The sequence below is a fragment of the Vespa mandarinia genome, chromosome 9 (genome assembly GCF_050613455.1).
Source record: "Vespa mandarinia isolate Hongniang chromosome 9, ASM5061345v1, whole genome shotgun sequence".
NCBI lineage: Eukaryota > Metazoa > Arthropoda > Insecta > Hymenoptera > Vespidae > Vespa > Vespa mandarinia.
In genome coordinates this window covers 5,448,532-5,475,219 of record NC_140818.1, presented here as the reverse complement: position 1 = coordinate 5,475,219, position 26,688 = coordinate 5,448,532, and the positions used below count along the sequence as shown (strand labels likewise).

Here is a 26,688-nt window from a genome sequence, read left to right as displayed (position 1 = left end):
TACGAGTCTTCCCTTTTTTCTATTCTTGTATTTCACAGTCTAAATTGTATTATCTGATCTTTATTTTAAGATATAAATATATTTTTTTTACTTATCTCCTGATAGAAATGATTTTAAAATGAACCAAAAATAATGATGAATTTTAGTATTGTGCAGACTTATATTGGATCTAGGTCTTTTAAGTATACAAACGAAAAAATTTTTTAAAGCTTTTAATTGGTAAAAATATATTACCATTACGAAAGATTTATTCGGCAAGAAATGAAATTTAAATAGAAGAATGGTTTATTTCGATAAAATTCTTGTGTAATACATTTTGTTAGACTGTTATTTTTGTTTACTTTGGTGTCCTTTATCGTATTTACATTGAAAAACGACATCTCTTTCTTGGTTTCCTCTTTCTCTCTCTCTCTCTCTCTCTCTCTCTCTCTCTCTCTCTCCATCTCATTCCTATGTATAGAAGATATCTGGAATACGATAAAAGCGTTCGGGAACGCATCGCACGTAGCGTATCGTTCGTAGGTTCTACGAAGATCCGTCATAAATCATTCGTGATAACGGCAACCAGTTTCGGAACTTACGACCAGTGGCATACTTTCATTGTTAAAGTTCGCTTTTATGCGAATTAAACGAAAGTAACATTCAGCATAAAACTTCGTAATATCATAATTTACTTTTTGGTCGAATTTAAATGCGATCATAATAGACGATAATGAAGGAATCTTGTAAAATTCATTCCGTTTTATTTTTTTTTTCCTTTTTCATTTGTTTTCTTTCTTTTTCTTTTTTTTTTTTTTCTTTAACGAGTAATATTCGAAAGCTCAAATTCTTTCTTGGAGAAAATGTCTTTAATCATACAAATATATATTCGATCGTTTAAATGAAGAAATGATAAGTTAAAAAATCGGCAAAATATTATAACGATGAATAAATTTGCATTTAAGCTAATGCATTTTAGTATTATCTTTTATTCGTCGAATTCGGAGAAGACTATTACGAAATATATAAAATAAAGACGATGTCAAGTTTCTAACAATAAGATATTCTTGCGAAATGAACGAGTATGGAGTAGTAACAGGCTTTTGTCATTCATAAATGAGCGACACTTTCCCAAGCGTACTTATCCGTTTGTATAGAGTTTGAGTTAGCGAATAGCATGCTTGTCTATCTTCTATGCGTGCTCGCTGATTCTTATCGTGAAGATTTTTATTTTCCGATCTTTATCCCGGAATTTCATCTAAAAGAGATCAAACGTTTCGACTATAGTATTTTAACGGCCATGATTTCTTTAAAAGATGTTTCTTTCTTTTTGCTTTTTTTCTTCTTCTTTTTTTTCCTTTTTTTTTTTCTTTTTTTGCATTGTGAACGATCGAAGAGGCAAAACATTATTTCTAATATTTTTACGTTAGCGCATGACGACGAAGAAAAGTGGATGATGATCCATTATTCTTCCTTTTATTTATTCATTTATTTATTTATTTATTTATTTATTTATTTATTTATTTATTTATTTATTTAATATCATATGATAATGTCGTAGAATTTTATACTGAAAGTTATACACGAAATTTTACTTTGATCCAACAAACTGAATAATTTTTTACAAGGGCGTCGATTAAAATTCGACACCAATCGATGTCGTCTCTCCATCGGTCTGTCTACATTCATTCCAATATTTCAAATATTTGTCAGGGATGATAATACGTTTGTAACAGTCGGACTGGCTTAAAGCGACGAACGGTACGAAATGCATTAAAATGCACCAATTTCACCTCTATCGGATTATGATCGTTCCGTGCGTAACGTGCGGAAATTTCCATCGGCATTTCGATATCCGGCCAAGCGAATTATTACCAAAAATTGGCGGAGATACGCTTACAACCGCGTTAGCCGTCCTCCCCCCCCCCCCGTTCCTTTCCCTCTCGCTCCGTTCTATTTTGTGTGCGGTCTATCTCATGAAAATCTCGATCGTTGAGGTAGCTTAATAGAAATGTAAGGGGCAGACGAGACTGAACGTAAAAAGAAGAAGAAGAAGAAGAAGAAGAAGAAGAAGAAGAAGAATAAAAGAGGAAGAAGAAAATATATGTGAATATGTGCATGTTAAAATCTTATGTGTCGTAGTGTACAATAATGCATCTTTTAAAGAAAATAAGATAATCATAGCTGACGTTTCAAAATGTTATATCAAATAGAAGAATATAATGTTGATGAGAGCTCAACGAGAAAAGCAATGATAAAAAGGAAAAAGAAAAAGGATAAGAAGAGCGATGGACGACAAAATGAAAGTGAGAAGTATAAATGAGCTTCGAAGAAAAACTATAATCCTTTATCATTTGTGTATAACGTTGCAGCGTCTACCGATATAGAAAAACTTTACTCAGCTCCACTTTTCCGTCGCCCTTTTCTTTTCCTCGTCTTTCTATGTTCAGTTTTGCGTATTAAGAGACGAAGGTAAAGAAAAATCTCCGTGAGACTGACAATGAGACTACTTTACGTATATAATAGTATGTACCGTAACACGTGAGATCTATTTGAAAGGTAGATTGATGAAAAAAAAAGAAAAAAAAAAGAAAAACAGTTCACATTCATAGTGAAATTTATAACACAATTTCGCAATTTTTCTTTTCATATTTAATCCTTTTTCATGTTCGACGATTATTTTGTTCGATATATCATCGATCATATTAACTTATTAAACAAATTATTAATTTGTAATAAGAAGGACACATTGAGCATTGTTATAATTCATTAATAATTAATTTTTTACATTTAACATAACAATTTGTATGTCTTATCGAAACGAATTGGCAAGTTGACTTGTTGGTTAGTACGAAAAAAGCATCGTAGATGGAAATATGACGAGAAAGAAATGAAAAAGGAAAAACGAAGGGAAAGGTTAAAAGGCGGAGAAGAAGGGATGTTGAGAAGAAGAAGTAGAAGAAAAAGAAAAAAGATAGATAGAAAGAGAGAGAGAGAGAGAGAGAGAGAGAGAGAGAGAGAGAGAGAGAGTGAGGATTTCATGGTAGGGTGAGGAGGAGAAATCTTTTAAGAGACGCGACGCTTTAAGGACGTATTAAAAATGGCAGGCGGTGGAGAGGCCCAAGGTGCAGCTTGCAGTTTACTGTGGTATAAATTAGACTCGCTGTTCCAGCATAATCTGATATATTAACGAGTCAAACCTCGGTTCCTGCGTTCTCTCTGTCTCCCTTTTCTTCTTCAACACTTCTTACACTCTTTCTTTCTCTCTCTTTATCTCTCTCATACTTTCTTTTTGTTAGCTATGAGCACGAAGGAAAGATAAAAAAAGAGAGAGAGAGAGAAAAAGAGAGAGAAAAAGAGAGAGAGAGAGAGAGAGAGAAGTAAAGCCCGCGGGAAGTATCTCGTCGATTTTTACTTGCTTAGTATCTCGGTTATAGTCTCGCAGTTTTTACGGTCCGACGATCTCGGCAGGCTTAACGCCGTAATTGAAATTGTGGCCTTGCTTATCGGGCTGTCGTAACGCTGAGAAATGGATCTTTATTAGGGAGCCGCGGTGAAGTGCCCGGATGAACGGAAGAGAAGGAGAAGCCGAAGGTTTCTCGATCGAGAAAGGGAGGAAAAAGCCGAGAACGAGATGGAAAGAGGGATTAAGACCGCATCGAGTACGATCCGTGGAAAACGAGCTTTCGAAAGATATTCTCTCTCTCTCTCTCTCTCTCTCTCTCTTTCTGTCTTTGTCTCTGTTTCTCTCTTTTTCTTTATCTACTCTCTCTATGGCTTTCATTTAGAATTCTTGAGTATCGTCGCTAGGATAAACGATTTGGCATTGTATCCAATGAGTTTCAAACTCGCTACGATATATTCGTATAAAATATATTTTCCTTTTTTCTATTTATTTATTATAAATCTTATGACGTTTCATTCAATTTATATATACATACAACGAAGGAGTAATTTCAAATTGTTGAAAGATATATTATTAATGTCGTATGTAAATATATAAGAGATAAAATGTTTAATATATATATATATATATATATATATATATATATATATATATATATATATATTATCGCTTTCAACGAGTAAATGACGAGAAGACAATTTCTCTATTGAATAACGGTTGTTAATAGTCGTTTGCTTTGTTTTCTTGGAATCGCTAGAAAAGCATAGAGATCAGTAGTAGCGAAGATCAATATCAAAACTCGGTGGCCGTATTATCGACGAAGGAAGAGGAAAAGGAAGAGGAAAGGGAAAGGTTCGACGAGTCGCGAAATAGCTCAGTCCAGATAAAATCTTTCGTTAGCGTTATCCGCCGTTCAGATCAATGCGTTTCTACGGATGCAAGGGAGTTACTTCGGGCCCAGAGCATAACGAGAGAACTTTCGAGTTTCCTCGTATTGAACATTCTAGCATTGCTTTTGCCACGTATAAAATGCGTTCTAGGAATCGGTTCTCTTACGTATATATGTATATGTTTCGAAGCATCTTCGAGTTGTGGAGATTTTACTGAAATGAAAATGAGAGTAAAAGAGAGAGTGAGAGAGAAAGACACACACACAGAGAGAGAGAGAAAGAGAGAGAGAGAGAGAGAGAGAGATGGGGACGCTTGTCACGAGGAAGTATTCGTTAACGTCGTTTCTCGTTCCTTTCGTGATTCAAAGGCCTTCCTCTTCTCTCTCTCTCTCTCTCTCTCTCTCTCTCTCTCTCTCCATTGCTCTTCTTTTTCCTCTTTCTCTCTGTCTATGACACTCTTTTTAAGTCTTCCTTCTATGTACATATGTATTCCCATACAAAGTGCATATCTTCGACGTCATCTTGCTAGCAGCCTTCCGCAAATAATGCGAGCCCGTTTCTCATATTTTTCATATCTCATCGTAGTTGTATCGTCGTCAAAGATTTTCAAACACGAAGAAAAGAAATATCTTCTCTGCTCCGTTCCTACTATACTTCATATACGCTTATTATTTCTTTTTTTCTTTTCTTCTTTTTTTTTTTTTTATCTTCAATAACATTATTTCGAGTTATACGTTGGTCCTTATTTCGTAATTGAATATTTTTCATTTATTAGATTTGATCTATAAGTAAAATGATCTGTCGCGAGAAAATTATTTATGTATCGTAATCTATCCATCATTACTTTTTTTTTCGTGTTCTCTTGTATTTTCTTGTTTCTTCTTCTTTTTCTTCTTCTTCTTTTTTTTTCCCCCCCATTTTTTACCTTTTCTCATTTTTAACTATCTTAAAGAAGACCGAAGATGTCAGAACGAGTGCATGAGATTTGCACTTGGACCTCCGTGCAGGTAGCAATCGGCTTATTTCCAATCGATTCGGTTCGCGGCTGAACCATTCCCTTCTCTTCCTACTTCTCATTTTCTTCTCCTGTTCTTCTTTCCCGTCCTTTCTCTTCGCGGTACGACCATCTCTACTCTCACACGTATCGTCCATCTTTCTCTTTCCTTCCACCTTTACTCTTTTCTCATCTTTTTTCTTTTTTCTTTTTTTTTTTCTTCTTCTTCTTCTTCTTCTTCTTCACTTCTTCTCGCAGACCGATCTTTCGTCTCCGCTTCTTTTCATCTTTCTCTATTTTTTTTTCTTTCTTTCCTTCTTTCTTTTTGCTCTCTTTTTTTTCTTGGCTTTCTTTCTTTTCTTTTCTTTTCTTTTCTTTTCTTTTCCTTTCCTTCGTCTTTTTCCAATCTCGGCACCGATGAGATTAAGGGAATCGTGTATTAAGGACTATATCGAAAGAACGGTTCGGGACGAGGTTGAGATCTTCACTCAAGATAGGATATTGGGGGAGGATGTGAACGCTGGGATAGACTACGAAAGTAGGTTAATTCGAGAATTCGCCATTCTACGCGAGTACATTTTTTTTCTTTTTCTTTTTCTTTTCTTTTTTTCTTTTCTTTTTTCTTTTTTCTTTCTTTCTTTGTACATTCCTTATCGATCGCTTTTTGACACTTTAAGTAAAACTCTTTTAGACGAAAAAAAAGAAGAAGAAGAAGAAAACAAAAACAAAATAATCAAAATGTAGAGAGGATGTAACGGAGAATGAAAGAAAACAAAAAAAAAATGTTTATCTTCAGTAAGCATCGAGGGAGAAGAAAATCAAAAAAGGGCGAAAAAAAAAGAAAAAAGAAAAGAAAAAGAAGAAAAAAGAAATACCACAGAATCGACTTACTAATTCGAATACTTTCCATCCTATAACTGCGAGGCTCGATATTCGTATCCTAATTTTCTTCGTACGTGAGTGGAAAGACAAAAGAGTCATGAAAGAGACAGAGAGAGATAGAGAAAGAGAGAAAGAGAGAGAGAGAGAGAGAGAGAGAGAGAGAGAACTGTTTGCCTACGCGGCGAAATCGAAGAAAGTTCTCGAATGGGGTTTGTCAGAGTATTAGAGAGATACCGAAAGAGGAAAGAAGACCAAGCAAAACTATATAATACCGTCGTACATATATTTGTAGATAGTAATTGGACGTAGACAAGAAAAGAAAATGAGAGAGAGAGAGAGAGAGAGAGAGAGAGAGAAAGAGGAGATAGTAGACAGAAATTCTCACGTGGGTTCGCGTGGGCGTGTTGAGTCCCTTCGAGGAGTTATTAGTATTCGATTAGAAGGGAAAAGAAAGAAAGAACGAACATTGGGGATCGGTATCATGAGGCACGTACGATTTAGTCGAAGAGCGCGCTTCGTAAACGTTTCCTTCGTGACGAGATAAGAAGAAATCGAAGTCCTCGTATTCCAACGATAGAACCGAACTCCTCCACTTACTGGCTTTTGCCAAGCTACCGACAAACCTCGAAAGAAGCACTTCGAAAGGATAACGTTTATGATATAGAGAGACAGAGACAGAGAGAGGGAGAGGGAGAGAGAGAGAGAGAGGGAGGGAGAGAGAGAGAGAGAGAAAAGTTCCACACAACGACATATTTCTTTTACTTTTGTTTGTTTTTTTTTCTTTTTCTTTTTCTTTTTCTTTTTCTTTTTCTTTTTCTTTCAAAAGCAAAACTCGCTTGGAAAGGAAATTTATTGGCAATAAAAATGTAAAAACTTTCTTGCAAGTACTATCAAATCGAACCAATTGTAATTGATTCAATAACTTTTGATAAAAAAAAAAAAAAAAAAAAAATTATATAAAAGCATGAACTACGATTATAGTAATAAGAAATATTTAAGAGAAAAAACATGTGTTTAATGATATGATCGAAGGAACGAGTTAAAAATATTTTTTATTCAATAGTCTTTACATGACGATAGTACGAAAGTAAGCGATAAAAAGGGAGGAAAAAAAAACACGTAAGAATTTGAATGGAAGGATTTCGATGAACCAGCCACGCGAACGGAATGTATTTGAACGAAGAGAGAGAAAAAAAAAGCTTCTCTCTCTCTCTCTTTCTCTCTTTCTTTTTCATTCACAAACACGCACACATATACACATCAACGATATTTTTCTCTTCTACCTTTATATAAGTATCGAACAGAGAAAGCTATAAAAACGATTCGCATCGATCGACTTTCAACGAAATTCAGAGCTTTGCCTCGAGTCTTACATATGCATACACATACATAAATACATACGTACATACATACATACATACATACATACATACCTATTTATATACATCGACGTGTCCCATGTTGCAGACATTTAGACAACGTACGCAATACGTTGCTTGTCGGCTTAATTTGCGATCGTCCGAACCAATAAAAGTAAGAAGAGGAAAAGGAAAAGAAGAAGAAGGTTCGAGTGCCAGTAGCCTGAGCTACCGATCGTGCTCTCGCGATAAGCGGCAATAGCGGCACGGTGCGAAAGAAGTTGCGATTAACGCCATTGTACGATCTTCTTGTTGGGATGTTGGTTGGTAGTGGGAGGTGTGGGTGGAGGTGGCCGATAGGATACATACAGAAGTCGGGTACACACGAGCGAGTACAGACGGCCGTTTAACGCGAGCCATTCTGGAAATAATGGCCGGTAGTTGAACAAAGGCATCGTTCGGTGTTCGAAGGAGAAAGAGAAGGAGAAAGAGAAGAAAAAGAACAAGAAGAAGAAGAAGAAACAGAAGGAGGAGGAGGAAGAGGAGGAGAAGGAGAAGCAGGAGGAGGAGGAGGAGGAGGAGGAGAAGTACGAAGGGAAGTTGAAGAGAAGTAAAGAGGAGAATCGTGCCTTCTCGAGAGTTCGAAATCGAGTTGTAGTCGTCGTTGGAGAAGGCGAAGGTAAAACTGAAGGTGGGAGAGAAGAGTAGTAGTGGGTGCCGGCGATCGGTGACGAGGAGAGAAACTTTATAAAGCGAAGAAAAAGAAAATCATTGCCTGGCGTACCTGCCGGCGTTACTGCTTCTGCCTATTCCAAGAAACGGCTCCATTAACGAAATGGTCGAAACAAACGAAACGAAGGAGGCTCGCGATCGCGCGCAATGCGCCTTCGCGAGCCAATACGATTCTCCCTTTCTTCCCTCTTTCTCTCTCTCTCTCTCTCTCTCTCTCTCTCTCTCTCTCATACTAGTTTCAAGGGAATGTTGCGGAGTATGTCGTTGCCGCAAACAAGAGGAGAGATCTCTTTTATACGACGAAACTCGTAATCACGATTGTCCTAGTCGAGTCGTCGTCTATCGAACGTCCCGACTATCCTCTTATTCTCTTTTTTTCTCTTTCTTTCTCTTAACCTCCGATCTGTTCTTTTCTTTTCTAATTAGCCAATTTCCTCCTTTTCCCTTTTTAACAAGCAAATACCTACTGGTACCTTACACTTTTTAATTAGTTTCAGAGAATCGTCTTATATGAACAATCTCTCTACGAGTGTGTCTGTCTGTGTGTGTGTGTGTGTATTTGTGTTTGTGTATTATCAAAGTCTACGGAATATTACGAATTCTTATATGAAATTGATAAATACTTATTTAGTCTTATTATGAAGGTATTATTATTGAGAAAGTATGAGCTTAACGAGGAATGCCAATTGTAACGATTAATGTCAATTATTCGATAGTACTAGTAAGAAGATAATCGATTAGTAAAACGCTTGCTTCTAAGAGTGTGTAACCTTCTTGTTTGCCAAACTGCATCGATTAAAAGGCCGATAGATGATCGTTACCATTCGAGCGAGTGATTAGGTAAACGCGAATAAGATTTTCCTTGCGTTTAGTGTTAACTGGATATTTAGCGATGCCATTATCCATTCACGAGTGCACGAATAGCTTGTACTATCGAAGGAACGCGATAGACACGTTACCGTAATAATGGCCGTTTTATATCTTTATTCTTCGCGATGCTAATTTTCCATGGCACGGACGTCAAGAGAGAAGACCTTTTTAATGCTTCTCCTCTCGTGTTACTCGACCTGCAGTTTTTTTCTTTTTCTTTCTTTTTTTTTTTTTTATTTTTTTTTATTTTTTGTTGAAAGGTTTCTTTGACCTTTATGGAGATTTAAAAAAACAGAGGAGAAAGAGAGAGCCAGAGAGAGAGAGAGAGAGAGAGAGAAAGAAAAAAACGATAGATCTACAAACGGATATATTTATTACCCTACAAAATATGATCAATAAAAATAAAAGAATACATGTTATCGCGATAATTTCAAACGGATCGTTTCCAGACTCGTCCCGCCCCTATATTGATGATGCAGGGTTAAAAAAAGAAAAAAGAAAAAGAAGAAAACGAACAAAAAAAAAAAAAGAAAAGAAAAAAGAAGTAGTAGATTCATCTTCGTGAATTTTACATGAGGGAAACGGTTTTGTCAATACCTTTGTTGCGAATCGAAAATGGCTCCTGGAAGATGCGATTTGAATAAGAGGACCATGGGGAGAAATGGAGAAAACGGAGGAGTCACCGACTCGAACCTCGAATCGTACCGATTGTAACGAATAAATTGGCCGCATTACGACGATCGTCGTGTTACATCGAGCTTTCACCCCTTTCCGTATCTCCACCTCCACACGTACGAGCACCGAATAGACGAACTTTTCCCTTTCTCCCTACTTTGTACACCGATTTATCCGGGAGACGGTCGACGAACGTCATCGGGCGAATCCATAATGCATACGAACTCCAAGACTCGCTTCCTTCCGGCGAGAAAATCGTAGAAAATTATTCGAAGGAAAGGGGAATGAAGCTGCGAAGCGTCGATGCGGTGGGGGGAGGGATACGATCGTTTTCCATACACCTTCCCCCATCCATCTTCTTTCTTTTCCTTTTCCCTGTAGGATGTTAAATTACGCGTGGATCTAAAATCCCACTAATATTATTTCTTCGATTTATCCTTTACATTTGTTACGAACAAATTTTTATCATCTACTTAGCATCTTCTATCCATTATCTCTATCGTTTGTTTTAAATTTATTAACGATTAAAAATTATTATTGACGTTATAAAATTAAACTTTTAATATCGCATTAACGCATTGTACTTTCTTGATTAGTTAGATCATGGAATTAATTAATCTTGATAAATTTACGTACATATATTTGATGTCGTAGATGGATTTTGTTTTACTTAAAATTTCGTTATAACAACGAAGGATTTTATAACGCTTATTTTTTTTTTTTGTACTTGCGTGAATTAACATGTACATATTGAGAACGTTTGAAAAATATCCCCTGGATTTCTATAAATTCATCTCATCGAACGATGAAATTTGGCAATAGACAAATTTAATAATTTATTTTTATATTCATTGGAAATCTTTATTGAGGCATTTAATCAAAAAGGTTAGACGATACTGCTAAAAAAATTCACTTTCCTTTTCTTTTGACATCCGATTACATTGAATTTACGGGGGAAAAGGAAATAGGAGGATTCCGTATATTGTAATGTTTAAGTTATGCACATCGGAAGTAAATTGCATCTAATATTCCTGCCTTACGTCGGATTACAGTGTAATCGAGCGGAAGAATTTTTCAACGGGATTACTTTGATATCCTATCCTATCTTTCTCTTCTATCGTTAAAACTTCTCTCCGATCCGTCTTTTCTCCTCACGGCGACGAAATTCTTATCTCTTATCTACGTTAAATAAAGAAGACAAAAAAAAAAGAAAAAGAAAAAAAATAAGAGGCAACGTTCACTATCTCATACTACCGTACGTTAACATTCAACATCGATTGCCATTACGTACGCTTCCGTGTACGCTCATCTGCATTAAGCATAGACTAATTACACTGTAATTACGTTGCGACCATTACATTAATGCAATCAGATTACATTTCGATCGGGCAAATTCGAGAGATCGATATGAGAGAGATGAAGCCATTGTGCTACTCATATTTAATTAGTTCAGGTAATTATTGGAGAATTTTGACAATTGCAAATTTACAATAAATAACTTCTGCAATACCGGAATTGATAGCAATGAATGAACGGGGAATGAATTAATGAAAAAGTTGTAAAGTTAAAGGGATAAAGAGAGAGGAGAATTATATAAAGTAAAAAAGAGAAAAAAAGGAGAATAATAAGAAAAAGAAAGAAAGTGAAAAGAAAAATAACAGGAGAAAGGAGAAAAAAGAAAAGGAAACAAGAGTAAAAAGTAGTAATAACAACAAAAAAAAAAGAAAAAAAAAAAGAGAGAAAAAAAAAGAAAAGAAAAAGAGAGAAAAAAAACCGTATGCTTCAGCGCGGGAATTCTCGCTCGAAGAAGGCCAGAGATCAATTCTTCTTTTTCTTTCTTTCTCCCTCTCTCTCTCTCTCTCTCTCTCTCTCTCTCTCTCTCTCCAACCCTCCCTCCATACTCCCACTCTTTTTTTTTTTCTTTTGATCTAACGATCGAAATCGGCATTACAAGTGGCAGCATACATACATATATACATACATAGAACGCACTCAACGACGCGGCAACGCGCGGTCTGTCTCACGAGCTGACAGGTGAGGCTACATTCAATTTTTGTAATCGAGCCCGGGAGGCTACTCTCTCCCTCGGTCCCTCTTTCTCTACGCGCTCGCGCGCACTCGCTGATGCTCGCGCGTGTATTCGGCAGTTTCGACCCTCTTTTGTGTCTGACAGTTAAACCGCAGCCATTATTCTCTCTGTGTATCTATCTTTATCCTTCTCTCGTTCTCTTTCTCCCACTCTCCTTCTCTCTCTCTCTCTCTCTCTCTCTCTATTTCTTTCTCTCTCGTGCACAGCCTCTCATCGTTCTCGAGTAACCTTTCTGCAGCTCCACAGTTCGTACTAGTGGTAGTAGTAATGTCGAGAGCCGGTCGTGCGCTTCGATAGCGGTAGATAACCGACACGAGCAGGGTACAGAGCGAAGCACCAATTAGGAATTAGATTTCTCCGGGATGCCGGATCTCTTTATTTGCTCTCTTGGCGTGTTTCGCCGTTCCCCGCTGCGATCTCTACGACCGCAAAACTTCGGTGTTTCTCTCTATCTCTCTTTCTCTCTCTCTTTCTCTTTCTTTCTTTGTCTCTCTCTCTCTCTCTCTCTCTCTCTATCTCTATCTCTCTCGTTTTCTTTGTAACAACGAACGTATAGAACCAACACGCACGAACACGTACACGTGTAGAACATGTAGGAGTATCACAGGTTGGTAGTACGCGTCGTAGCCAACGTGTGTACACGCGTACGAAGGACTCCGCCGCCGGCTCTAATGAACGCTGAAAATTAGCCGCTATCTATTCATCTGTGCTGCCTTCGTTGGCTCTTTAACTCGCCACAGCTCGATTCGACTCGACCCATGGTAGGAACTCGATGTAGGAAAATGGAAAAGCGAGAATCGAACGTCTTTACGAATCTTTACGAACTGGAAAAATTATCGGAAAAAAAGGAAAATAGAAAAGAGAGAAGGAAAGAAATAAAGAAAGAACGAAAAAGAAAAAAAAAGAAAAGGAAAAAAAAAGGAGAGAAAAAGGAGAAAAAAAGAAACGTGGCGCAGCTTTATATCAATGAGAAAAAATCCATCTCGATAATATTCTTAGAGCATGTAGGTAAATATAACGTAGAAATATAACGAAGGATTAAGAACCTTCGAGTTTTTTTTACAGTACCGTCCTACGATCTCTTTCTTTCTCTCTGTCTCTCTCTCTCTCTCTCTCTCTCTCTCTGTCTCTTTCTTTCTCTCTCACTCTCTCTTTCTCTTTCTCTGTCTTGTTTTCTTTGTCGAGTGCTCGTCAACGATTCAAACGAGCGATCCAGCTGCGAAAAGGAGAAGAGAGCGGTAGAAATAGCGAACGGGTCATCAACGCGACGGGAGAGCGGAGGCGGAGAGGCGGAACGCATCGGTGGACAGTGAGCGCAGTAAATTAAAACGTACGACCATATTACCCTCAAGACTCATACCTCAAGCTTTACAGCTCGTTGCTCGAAGATGACGGTTTAAAACGGAGAAGAGATATCCTGCGATATCTCATGAATCATTTAACTAAGGAAAAGAGAGAAAGAGAGAGAGAGAGAGAGAGAGAGAGAGAGAGAGAGAGAGAGAGAGAGCACTTATTACGGATACCAACACCACCTATATTTTCGAGAAACTCATAAAATACGTGACTCGAACGGCTGACTGCCGCCCGGTCGCTCTGGACGGACCGAGGAACGTATGCGCGAATCGAAACGATAGGATTTAGTATCCTTTGGAGAGCTCGCTGTATTTGCGAGACGACTTAAAACATCCTTTTTTGCTCTTATCGTTGCGTCCCTCTTGTAAGATCGTATATATGAGTTAGCAAACGCTACCGTAATAGCATTATACATGCTGATTTTGAAGGGATGTCAAAAACTCTTAACGAACATGAGTCCTCGCTCGATCTTTTTAAATAGGAATACTTATTAATTATCGTATCGTCTTGTCGTGTGGTGGTTTGTTAAAAAAGAAAAAAAAAAAGAGAAAAAAAACAAAAAAAAGAGAGAAAGAGAGAGAAAAGAAAAAGGGAGAAGAAGAAATAGGAGAGAACAAAAAAAAAAAAAAGAAAAATCAGAAAAATCAGAAATATCTAGAATTAAGAAGTTAAAACAATAGAATCGTTATAGCCACTCTTCTTTGCAGAGGATTAGCTTTCATTTCAAGCATTAGTTACATCTTCTTTAACAGTCTCTTTTCGAATCGTTTTCGTTTGCCATCGTTCTCTCTCTCTCTCTCTCTCTCTCTCTCTCTCGCTCTCTCTTTCTCTCTATCTTTCCTTCTCTTGCATTTGGGTATAACATAGGATAGAATCTTTTGAAAAGGCGCGAAAACTCAACGTAACTACTATGGTCCTTCTTTTCATCCTTTCTCGCGAGTTTTTCGCAACGCAGGAAAAAGATTTCCTTAAGTCACCTTAAGCTGCTTACTAAAAAAACCATCTTGGAAAGAAGGAGATTCTTTTATACTTAAGTACGGCTAAGTATATACTCTTTAAGACGAACGCTTTAAAGCGTTCACGATAGAGGAAAGTAGGTTAATAGTGAGGAGAACGTTATTGTGCGAGCGAGAAACTCTGCTTGTCGTAACTTGCTAGATGCGACCGATTCCGAAGGGATTAGTGTGTGCGACCTAAGAATACGGGTCGAGTTTCCGCGAACGGATTCGTTCGATATCGAACATATTCTTCTTCGAAAAACGTAAAATAAATAGATTGATAGATGATGGGTTTTAATTGAAACAATTTCAAATATATTATTTCAATTTCGCTTTGTATTTTTTTTTTTTTTTTTTTACAATGCTTTTTCGATATTGACACTTACGATTAGAATAAAGAAATATTTTTCACGCAATTGAAACTGATCAAAATTCATCGTTAGATTTATACAATCTCGTACGAGGTCTCATTATCGTAAGATTATCGTAGGTATTAACTGATACAATAATAAAACATATTTAAAGAAATTCTATTTTAACATCGACGTATTATAATTGAACTATTCGTATTAAGATAACGAATGATATAACGAAACGAAAATATATTGCAAAGAGAAGAAAGAGAAATCATAAAGTTATTATCAATAAATCAAAAAATTTTTTGGATAACAAAGTTAAGTAACAATAGGATGGAAGTAACTCGTGTCGGTTCAGAAAATGCAAGCTATTCGAATAATCCTAGAATCAAATATCCCAAAGGTTAATTACTATAGAAACAAGTGTTCAAAATGAGAGTAAAATACAACGTACAATAAAACTCATAGAAGCAACGAGAGAGAAATGTGGTTCTTTCTCGGATCAGCCAGGCATCGATCACCAACGTGTACGGGTTATGAGCGAGCCTTCCGATTTTATTATCCTTCATTCAGAACGCTGACACGCCCTATCGAGAATTCGAATTGGCGACTCGTCGAACGTGAAGCCTGTTAATCGCGATCTCTCTCTCTCTCTCTCTCTTTTACTCTCTCTCTTCTTTTCTCATATTACGTTTTTACATCGAGATCGTAGCAAGGTACGTTTCCCTTCTATCTAATTAAACGAACCTAATATCTACTCGCGCTTACACGAAAACGTTTCTAACGAAGAAACCCTTTCATCTCGGTACGTTTGCACAATGTGATATTTCATGTTATCCTCTCCCTTTTTTATATTTTAATTTTTAAAGATAATTTTTCAAATATCCTTTTTAGGTATTATTAATTATGTACTACTCGTTTCTTCTCACTTTTATTTTCTTTTATTTCATTTATTCGTTTTTAAATCGCAAATACGAACGAAGGTATCAAATGAAATCCAACGTGGAAAACCGAATGAAATCAATTTAACGAAGAAACGAATCGTTCGCACCGTGATCCTATATCTACGCTATAAACTAGCGAAAAACTCAACGCATTAACGTTACGTATACGATCTCGGGATACGATCGATCATTGCGTCTATTAAAGAAGTCTGCGTCGGTGTTGTTCGATCAATAATAAGAAATATATCTCCAGCGAAGAGCATCGATGCGTCTACTTGACGCGAGTCATCCATCAGAAGTTGCTCGATCAAAAGCGATTACGAAACGAATTTGAGGGCTTCGTGATACCTATGTTCATATACTCGGCTTGAACCTAGAATGTTAGAATGTTGCCGAGCAGGATAACGAAGAAAAAGAAAAGGGAACTTTCACCAAGAGAAACTAAAAGAAAAGAAATAGAAAGAGCCCTTTGCCCTTTGCCCTTCGTGAGAAAGGACTTCCTTTGGAATAACGTTAATACCTATACCGTATTAAAGCTGTAATAATATAAATAATGAAATAAATATTAGAAAAATATTATAAGAGTATATAAAAGAATTTATGGAAAAATTATTTAATGTAATTAAATAATTTTTCTTATTTTTGATATTGAGAGATATTTTAATGTGATAAGATATAAATCATACCATATTGGTCTATAGTATATGTCTCATACTATCGTCGATATTGGACGAAACGGAGTCGAATGTAGCATTTGTCACGGCTATATTAAGGGCATACGTGGCATCAGCTTTATTAGATAAAATCGTATCAAGAGGATCGTATAGGACAGAGTTAATTGAATGATTGGTCCTCATCCACTCTCGTCTGGCCGCATCGCATTTTCCAACCGCACTACTCAGGGATGTAGCCGTACAAACGTGAAATAAACGCGTATCTATTCGCACAGGTGCATACGAAATACTATACATGCGTATACACACACATACACACACACATATATATATATATATATATATTTACATACATACAAATATATACATATTCAGGTACGTTCGTTGTACATACGTCGGAAAAACACTTTCCCGTGTTTCGTTTGACGCAGTTTGCGAATCGGTAATGCAAATTCTAGGCTGTCCTGCTTGGCTTCGTTGCTTTCGGCCAGATGAATTTTCAGATATAGAACTCGCCACATTTCACCTTTAGCAGACTCCCTAGCGTAAAGGGGATGGAAATTTTGTACCATTGAGGTCGCATTAATTTCGTTAAGTTTCAATAGGCAACAGGCTTGAATTACATCGACGTAGTATAGATCGTAAAACGAGACTGCGTATATTATTTACAATTGTAAATAGAGTTGTTATTTATGAAAGTTATCAAATACTTTATGGCTTCCAAGAATGAACGAAGTGGATAAATAATATCAAAGAACTTCATTAAAATATATAAGGCAAACATAAAGCGAAGGAGAGAGAGAGAGAGAGAGAGGAGGGGGGGAGAGAAAGGGAGAGTTTAGAGAATCACGCAACTAACTCTTTCGATGTCGACGTATACGTATCTGTTTGCGTATATACGGATTCGAATAAAATCGATATTCGTTGTAAAAAAGCACTCGAACGAATCGAACGAAGTCTGCCAATACGATACGAGGGTGGTGATGTTGAAAGCCAATAATGCCAACGAGTTATTGTTCCATAGATACGTAGAAACGGTTCACTGATATGTCTTAACGACAATGCCCTTTCGATAACGCGGTTCACAAGGTACGACTGTTACGCTCGCGAAATTATTATAATGAAACCTTTTGACGTATCTAATTACTTTGCGTTGTGACATTCTCATTCTCTCTCTCTCTCTCTCTCTCTCTCTCTTTCTCTCTCTCTCCTTCTCTCTCTCTCTCTCTCTCTCTCTTTTTCTCTTTTTAATTTTTTCTTTTTGTTTCGCGTTTGAGTTTGTCTCTCGTCGATTCAATAAACTCGACTCATCGTATATACATACGTTCGTTATACATCCGGCAGTCCGTATGGTACTGTATGCGCGAAAGATAATAGAAGCTACGTGCTCGATGCATAAGCCGCACACGGTTAACGACCACGGTCGAGAACGCGTCGTTCGTGTTTCCGATTGTCATCGTTGACATCGATGTCGTCTTGTCCTTTCGTTTTTTTTTTCGCATTGCGAGAAATATATCTATCAATTTCTTTGTAAATTTTTCCAATAGTTTTCTTCTTTTTTTTTCTCCTATTTTTCTATTTTCTTTTTTCTTTTTTTTTTTTTTTATATACGCTTTAATATTCCACCATTTTTGTTATCACAAACAAAGTCAGAGAAATTTGTCGATTTCCGTGCTACAGATTACAATGATATTTCCTTAAATTTTTTTTATTTTTTTTTTTATCGCGCAAAGAAGAATAATCCTTAAAAGTCGTTCAATTTCAGAGGAAATAACGAGAGAATTTTTCATCGATTATTCGTTCAAATCTTTTACGAATTCGACGTTACGGGACAAAGAGCGTGAATGATTCACAAGTGTTTTACATTCTTCTCAGAGAAATAGAAAAGCAGGATCGACGTTTCGGAAAAACGAAATTGTGTCAAGCATTCGCATACACTGAGCTTCATAAACGTTTGTTACCTATATGTGTAGGTGTAGAATGACACGTACACGGTGTTAATATGTATGTAGGCGTTGCCATTGTCTTTCTCGCGAAGTAATCGTGCCTCTCCGAGTTAACGACTTGTACTCGGTACGGATTGTAGAGACTAAACGTATATATGTGATGTGTTGTCGCGCGAACGCGCGCCTATGAGCTCTTTACAAAAGGAAAAATTCGATGGAGAGGGAAAACCACGCAAGAAGAGCCGTTCAACTAGCTCTAGCCGTATTCTCACTCTATTTCTCTCTCTCTCGCTCTCTCTTTCTCTCTTATTCGAGATGATACATCCATCGGATGAGTCAGAGAAAATGTGGAGGAAAGCGTTTGAACGTGGAACCTACTTTCCACCACCTACTCGCGAATATTAATTTACTAGTATCTATGTCTACATACTTATATGAATCGTATAAATATGTAGAAAGGTATATATATATATATATATATATATATATATATATGTATCTATAGGAACTACGAGATGCCATAACAATAGCATAGAAGAGTACCAAGCGAAAACATTGCTTTGGACCAGGTCGACTTACTTCGACGGAAGAATTACTTTTATTATTGTTGACCCGACACACGAAGCCGCACGAAGACAGCACGTTTCGCTTCCGTATTACCGTCTCTTGAATCGAGTCGGTTGATTCTCGAACCCCATAAGCATGGATAATGGCTTGTCTTTCTTCGCTTATCGATGTACCGTTCCTCTTGTTATTCGCTTCTTCGTTACGCTTATACTCGACTCTCGAGCTTTGTAAACGTTTATTTACCTACTGCATACTTTGTTTTTTTTAAGTCAAGTGTTTCAATAGCGTAACCGGTAACTCACTTTTATGTCCTGAACCAATACTCGTGATCGATAAATTATACCTTTTACATTTTGTATCAAAACTTTACTTAGTTCTTATTTGATTTGCCTTTAATAATGAATAAAAACGACAATCACATTGCCACGACCATAAATTAGAGCTACGATCATGTGGCATTCATAACTTTAACAGGAAGCAATTATCGATTATTGTTTTCCTTTCTCTCGATTTATTTTTATTGAAATACGTTTAGTTAAGCTCTTTAAAAACACAAAGGCACCGTGGAAAATCGTATCGAATTGAACGGTATTTAATATATATATATATGTATATATATATATATATATATATATATATATATATATATATACGATACGATAGAATAAAATTTAATTAGGTCATTTTTTCAGTGTATAGAAAATAAGAGAAAATCGGTCGGATGTAAGAATAAAGAAAAAAGAAGAGAAATAGTTGGCATTAAGGTAGAGAACAGGGCATGATTATTTCGCACGAAGTGCACAGAAGAAGGATTCGTGACTTAGAAATTATCGAGGTATTCGAAGAGATCTGTGTCTGTTAATCGTTTCTACCTTCAGATTCTTCCTCGATCCTATTCGTTTCCTTACTTTCTATTTCTTTTTTCCTTTGATTCCTTTCAAATAGAATAGTCAGATAAATATTTAAGTCTAGTCGCACTTTCTCCCGATACATTCTTCGTTTTCAAAAGGAATATCGGCGATTTGAATAACAATTTCCTTTTGTTTTAAAATTTTCTGATTTGAAATAATATATACAAAGTAGATGCTAACGCATTATTGATTTTTATAAATTTACCATACGTCTAATTATTAATATTATCAAAAGAAAGGTTCCATATATATATATATATATACGTGCGTTCGTTTGTTCGTATGTGTGTAAATGTAAGATAAAGAAGAAAGTAGAGGCAAAAGTGAAAATGGGTTATAATAGAAAAAGAAATTAGATGAACGGAGAGAGAAGGTATCACCATGGGGTAGCCAAGTCTGATTCGAAGATATTATCGACGGACGGCTCGCGTCACAATAAAATAAAATTCATATCTCATGATCGTGATAGCTACCGCGCGACATGACCTCTTGCTTCCATATAGAGCGAGTCGAGAAAAATAGGTATACCTACGTAAGTCCTCGATCTTTCGTTCTTCAGGCTCCCTTCTCGAATAGTTTTGATTCATGAGACGGGTGTAACTCGAGCATACGTGTTACAAGCGTGTGCGTGCACACCTTGAGATTTCTTTCTTTCTTTTACTTCATATTTCTCTCTCTCTCTCTCTCTCTCTCTCTCTCTCTCTCTCTGTATCTATCTCTTTCTTGTTTCTCCTTTTTCGCGCCGCTCCTCTCTCGTTCCGCCTTTCTTTCTTCGGACACAGCGAAATCCGACACTGCATACCAGTAACCCGACTTCCAGGGCGTTCTACCTCGAATCCTCTTCCTTTCTCTCTCTTTCTCTTCTGCCAGTCACGTTCCTCTACTCCTCTCGCGGTATACCTTCGAACACGTGTCAACATGTCGGTTGACATAGATTTTTCGCCGAGATAGAAGCTTGAAAATAAAAGGAGGATCCGAAACGCGGCTGGTAAGAGAAAGAGAGGATTCGATCGAGCTCTCTTACTCTCTCTCTCTTTCTCTCTCTCTCTCTCTCTCTCTCTCTCTATTTATCTCTTTTTCACTTTCTGTCTCTCTCTCTCTCTCTGTCTGTCTGTCTCTCTCTCTCTCTCTCTCTCTCTCTCTCTCTCTCCCTCTGTCTGTCTGTCTCTCTCTCTCTCTCTCTCGACCGTCACAGAGGATGAGGACCACGAGATAACACGTTACACGAAGGAAGAGGGAATTCCAAAACCAGTTTCCAACTTGCATCGGTAGTCATGAGGAAAAAGAAAAGACTAGAAAAAAAAAGAAGAGGTGCTTCGGGCGCGTTTAGAGGTGCGGCTTAACACCAGGAGGCACGAGTCTTCTTCCTTCGATCCTGGTAAGATCGAAACCGGCGCCTTCTTACTAAATTAATAGCCTTTTCTAGCTAAAATTCTTCGTTGTCGTAAGGCTGTATACTCGTGAGAAGAGCCAAAGTGAAACCTTTCAGAGGCAATGATTAAATGATTAGGAGGGACGTTAGTAAATATGATAGTATCTCAAAGTCCTACATAATCCTTTAGTTTATTTACTCTCTCAAGTACTTTCTAAATAATCATTGTAAATAATTAATCTTCTCCAGGGCATCCCCTCAATCAATTAAAATGTAAATAAATAATGAAAGAAAGTGTTTAACGTAGATAATAATTTTAATGAGAAGTGTTAGTTTAACTCTTTGAACTCTTACATATGTCATACTTGTCGTGACATTAATTGCCTTCACAATTGCTTTCACAGGTACGTGATTCGATATTTCTTCTCTTTATCGCTAACCGATAACAATTCTACAAATATTCTTTATTATTTTATTAAAATATCATATTTTCATTGGAAATGTAAAATAAAGAAATAAGTTTTTGTTGTAACATAAATAAAATACCTTGAAGGAAGTTTTTGGTGAATAAATGCAAAATGCAAAAAAATAAAAAGAGAAAAAAAAATAAAAATAAAAGATTGCAAAGGATTAAGTCAGATTTTATAATTGAATGGGATTTCCTAATGTTTCGTTTAAATGACGTGGTAATTCTTGAGTATATTACTCGAGAAAAGAGAAAGGCAACAATACTACATGCATACAATACAACTGACGCTCGTTATTACACTTCTTTGAGAAGATACTCGATGAATATCCAATGGGTCGAAGGTCGAAAAGTTCCGACTGCGAGAAAATGTCACGTATAGGTATAACCATTGCATGATAATTTGCTCGATCTTCCTACGAGTTGGTATGCATCATCCCAAGACCTCGTCTAAGAAACACTAAGGAAACCGTGAACGAGGTAAGATCTCTTGGTCCTTTCTCCGTTGACTGCAACTCGTGATATATCCCTTATAATTTCATAGGACCGGTGTATTGCTTCCGTTGGTAGGTACCATCCATTCCGGAAAATGGTGCAATTTTGTCTTCGTAGTTTGTACGGCCTGAAACGAGGTGCAATAGCAACCTCTCCTCTGTCTCCACCTCTTTCTCTCTCTCTCTCTCTCTCTCTCTATCTCTGTCTCTGTTTCGGTACGATTTAAACGCAAGAACCATTACACGTAACATTCCATACGTTTTCTCTCTAACTCCGTTTTCGAGCTTATTGTTAGTCGGTCTTTCGTTTCGTCGGAGATAACTTTAACGAAACTATAGACAATTTTGTTGTAAAAGAAAGAAAGAGAGGAAGAAAAAAAAGAGCAGAGGGATGGAAAAGAGAGAGAGAGAGAGAGAGAGAGGGTGAAAAGATAAAAGAGGAAAATCTTGAAGCAACGTTTTCCTCCTCGTATTTCCCTTTACGACCCTTTTGCTTATCGACACTCGCGCAGCTTGCCACGACGTCGATATTACGCGTTTCGACGGACGGTCCAAAACTCTATGGAGCGTATTCGCAACGGTATATAGCGATAACCTTTTCGCTTTTCAGTTTTCAACAGTGATGACGGACGACGTGTATATAACGGACATGTATGCACGAACTTGTACTGATAAGGGAAAAGGATTTCGACAGGCTTAAAGTCATCTTTACTCTATGAATATATTCATCTATCTTACTCTAACGAGATCATTCGGAGTAAACGTTATTGGTTTCAATCGTAATAATTCTAATGACGTAATGATACATATATCCATGAATTATCCATCTTTCATTTGAATAGATATATTTCATATTCAATGGAATATCGAGCATTATAATATTAGATTCGAATGGATATACGTAGTTTTTCTTTTTTTTCTTTTTTTTTTCAACCACACGTACACGTTGATTCTTCAGAAAAATATTCCGATCTTGAAGGACGATCTTTATGAAAATCCGAGAACTTCCTGTCACGATCAGTCATACGTTTTCGATTTGTTAAATCGCGCGAGAGTAAATTTCAAAAGTGGGAGCACAGAATATCGTTACGTTCTTACGTTTCTTCTTCCGTCCCATAAATGCTATTTTATAGAAAGGCATTTCTATCTTTCGCCTTCGCACTTTTATTCGCATTCTCTTTCTCGCCCGCGCATACACGCACCCACCCACCCACACACACAGAAACATGCGCCTGCCCCCGAGCGCGCGCGCGCGCGCGCACACACACATACACACACACACACACCGTATACGCTACACCATTCGTAGATCCAGTTTCTCCGCTCTTTCGAACGGACCCTCGTCGTCGGGAAATTCGATTTCGAGGATTTGTCGGCGACAGGCGCTGCTGGTAGCAATGCATTCCTCTTTTCTCCTTCTCCTCGTTGAAGATAGGAAGAAAAACACGAATAAAAAGAGGAAGAGCAAACGCGCAAAGAAGAATACACATTCGCGTATGTGCGTGTAAAAATCAAGAGAACTCACCTTTCAAGAGAATTCGTGAGATCCAAGCTCGAATAGAAGAAACTCGAAGATCCTCTAGCGAGATTAAACGAATACGATCTTCGTTCTTCCACTTTTCACTGTCGTTTATTTAAAGAACTTCTTTAAAGGACGACGTAAAAGAAAAGGAAAAGGGAAAGAGAATAAAAGTAAAAAAGTAAAAAAACAAGAAAAAAAGAGAGAGAGAGAGAGAGAGAGAAAAAAGATAAAAGGAAACTACAAGAGTATCGCGATACACTGTTCGTAATCCTGAAGAATGATGAATTCGTCGTTAGGGTAACCTAGGCTTGTCTCGTCGATCGACCGGAAACGACCGGTCCTGCAGACCGCACAGTAATTACCGGTGTAGTTTGAATGCGATCTGAACTCACGCGTACGTACGTAGGTGCTGCTCCTCGATGGTTGATGTCCACGTGTACGTAACGTCGGATTAATTTGCCCCTGGCAGAGCACAACGCGTTGTAGTCGATACTACAATCGGAGGGTTCACCGTTCGCGGTAAAGTTGGCAGACTATCGTCCTACCAGCGCTTCAATACGTTTCGTTTTTCCTCGCCAGCTGTCTATATACATGCATATATGTATACATATACATATACATATACATATATACATATATACATATTTATATATATATGTATATATATATGTATGTACGTATGTGTGTATTTATGTAGGAGTTCAAGTCTGACCACTACGAGTTCGTTGATTCTGACAGTTCGTTCTACTCTTGAAAGCATGTGGTCGTTCCTATTGTTGTCGTCGTCATCGTCATTCGTGTTGTTCTCGTTGTTGCTAGCAACGTCAATGGCGATCGTACGCGTGCCCGTTCACGTGGTTCTACAATAATCCCGAAGTATCTCGCACTCGAAACGCACTCGGTAGCACTCGAGAGTACTCGATCGCACTCGCGCCGCGTGATCATGATGTTACCAAAGAGCACTGATTCGAGGCACACACAGAGCACCTGTACACAATGACTCTACACACCTCTCTAAGTACGCACGACCCTCCTTCAGCTTCTGTTTCTTTCTCTCCCTTTCTCTTTATCCCTCTCACTCTCTCTCTCTTTCTCTCTCTCTCTCTTTCTATTTCTTTCTCTTTCGAACACTCTGAGTTTCTATCTCCAACTATCTATCTATCTATCTATCCATCCATTCATTCGTTCCCTCCTTCTTCTTTTCGATCACTCACTCCCTCTCTCACCATTTCTCTCCATTGAAGGATACGCGATACACGTCCAGGCGTCGTTCTCGCGACCATCAATGGTCCTCGAGAGTAAAGTACTACTCGAAATTGTTCTACCCTTTCGAAGGTCGATCACGGTGACGATGATTTTCAAATGATAACGACGACGACGACGACGATGACGACAACGACAACGACGACGATGACGACAACGACGATGATGCACCCGTCACTTTTTTAATATCCATTCCCTTTTCTAAAATCGTGGAAATGACGATGACGTTGATTACGATGACGGCGATTGGAAAGAAAATTGTAAAGGGGTATACGCAAATAAAATTCATTCACTTTGAAAGTATCTTTTGAAAACACAGAAAGTGGTAGCACGTAGGACGATTGATAAAAGACGTAGAGCAACGGAACGGCGCGGTTGGATCCGTGGACCGATCGAGACTGGATCCTTCGAGTCTCGACGAGCCGGCGGCGCGGCGTCGCGTATGCGCGCGTTTTCCTATACGCGCGCTCTTCCTTCCTCTCTACTCCTCCTCTCCCTCTCACTGCTTGGAATCGCCGAGGATGATCGATCGCGAATCCGCGAACGACGCTGCGGAGAATGCTCGCGAGAGGTGGGGAGGGAGGGAGGAAGAGCGAGAGTGAAAAGAGGGAATCGAAATCAACGACACGAGCTATCGTGTGGAGAGTAGCACACGCGTTGTGCTGCGCTCACGGCATCGTCGTGATCCGGTCTCGAAACACACTCTCGTTCAACTGTCGTTCCGAGCAGCTTGGCTCGCGGTTTAGTATCAGTGTTCGTACTTCGCCATGGTGGGTGTCCTGGGAGGGGCGCGACGCAATCGCTCGACGCCAATCGTGTACGCGCCTTTACCTACTTATATTGCACGAATAACTTTATCCACGAAATTCCTTCTTTTATATTTTCTCCTTTTTTCTTTATTTCTTTTCATTATTACTTTATGTCATTTTATTTCTTAGAAAAATAAACAAATTGAATTTTTAACAATGAAAATATTTGAAAGTATTTGGATGTCCATTGATATATTTGATATTTATAATTTAACATTTTGACAAATCATTTGATAAAGTGGATTCATCAAAATAATTGTTTATTCTTAGAAATATGTATGAAAAGTGCAAGCTTCATAGCTCTCGTTATTTTTAATGTCACTTCTTTGTTGATTTTTTTTTGTTTTTTTTTTGTTTTTTTTTAACCTATCCTTAAAAGTTATTAAGCTTAATATTATCTTAAATTAGTATAAATTTCTTCGTCATTTCAAAATCACTTTTTATCCAATATCTCTGATATCATTCTTTTTACATATTTACTGTTTTGAAATACACTATAAAATATAAATGAATATTTACTACGTTGTAAATTCGCCGTGAAGAGTTTCCGTCGTGATATTTCAATTATAGTTCAACGTAAGAGGTGAAGTTGAAAAAGTTAGTTGCACTCGCATAAAAAAGAATAATGTATGAAACATTTATGATCATTCTTTTATTTATTCGAAAATACAATTTACTTTTATACATAATCAACCAAGTTTATTAAAACATTTATTGTAACGTGGCACGAATTTTTCCATGTCTTTGTCGAAAAAATTCCCGTCAAACATGCGATAACCATTAACCTCGTCCAATTTTCATTTGACTGATATCGCCGCTTCGCAAGGCCCTCTTGGTTTTCATGGGACCGAACACCTGGAAATCACAGAGAGCAAGGTTAAGACTGTAAGGAGGGTGTTCTCAAACCACCCACTAGAATTTTTTCCAGGAGATCCTTCGTGACCTTCCTTACTTATAGTCCTGACCTTGCGCCATGTGATTTCCACTTGTTAAGTCCCACGAGAAGAAGAAAGAGGGCCTTGCAAAACGACGATATTGGTTCAATGAAGATTGGACGCTAGAATGGTTATCGCATGTTCAACGGGAATATTTCAACAAAGGCCGTAGAAAAATTCGTGCTACGTAACGATAAATGTTT

The 26,688-nt window shown here is 37.5% G+C and overlaps 1 protein-coding gene across 1 annotated transcript in view; it reads right to left on the bottom strand.

Annotated features, from left to right (window-relative positions):
* The window catches only part of LOC118443240 (latrophilin Cirl), a 265,059-nt gene extending 241,414 nt beyond the window's left edge, over positions 1–23,645 (bottom strand). Inside the window, exon 1 of the mRNA XM_035869905.2 lies at positions 23,482–23,645. The gene's annotated coding sequence lies outside the window, so the exon portion shown is untranslated. The remainder of the gene's footprint in view (positions 1–23,481) is intronic.
* Positions 23,646–26,688: the final 3,043 nt, after the last annotated feature.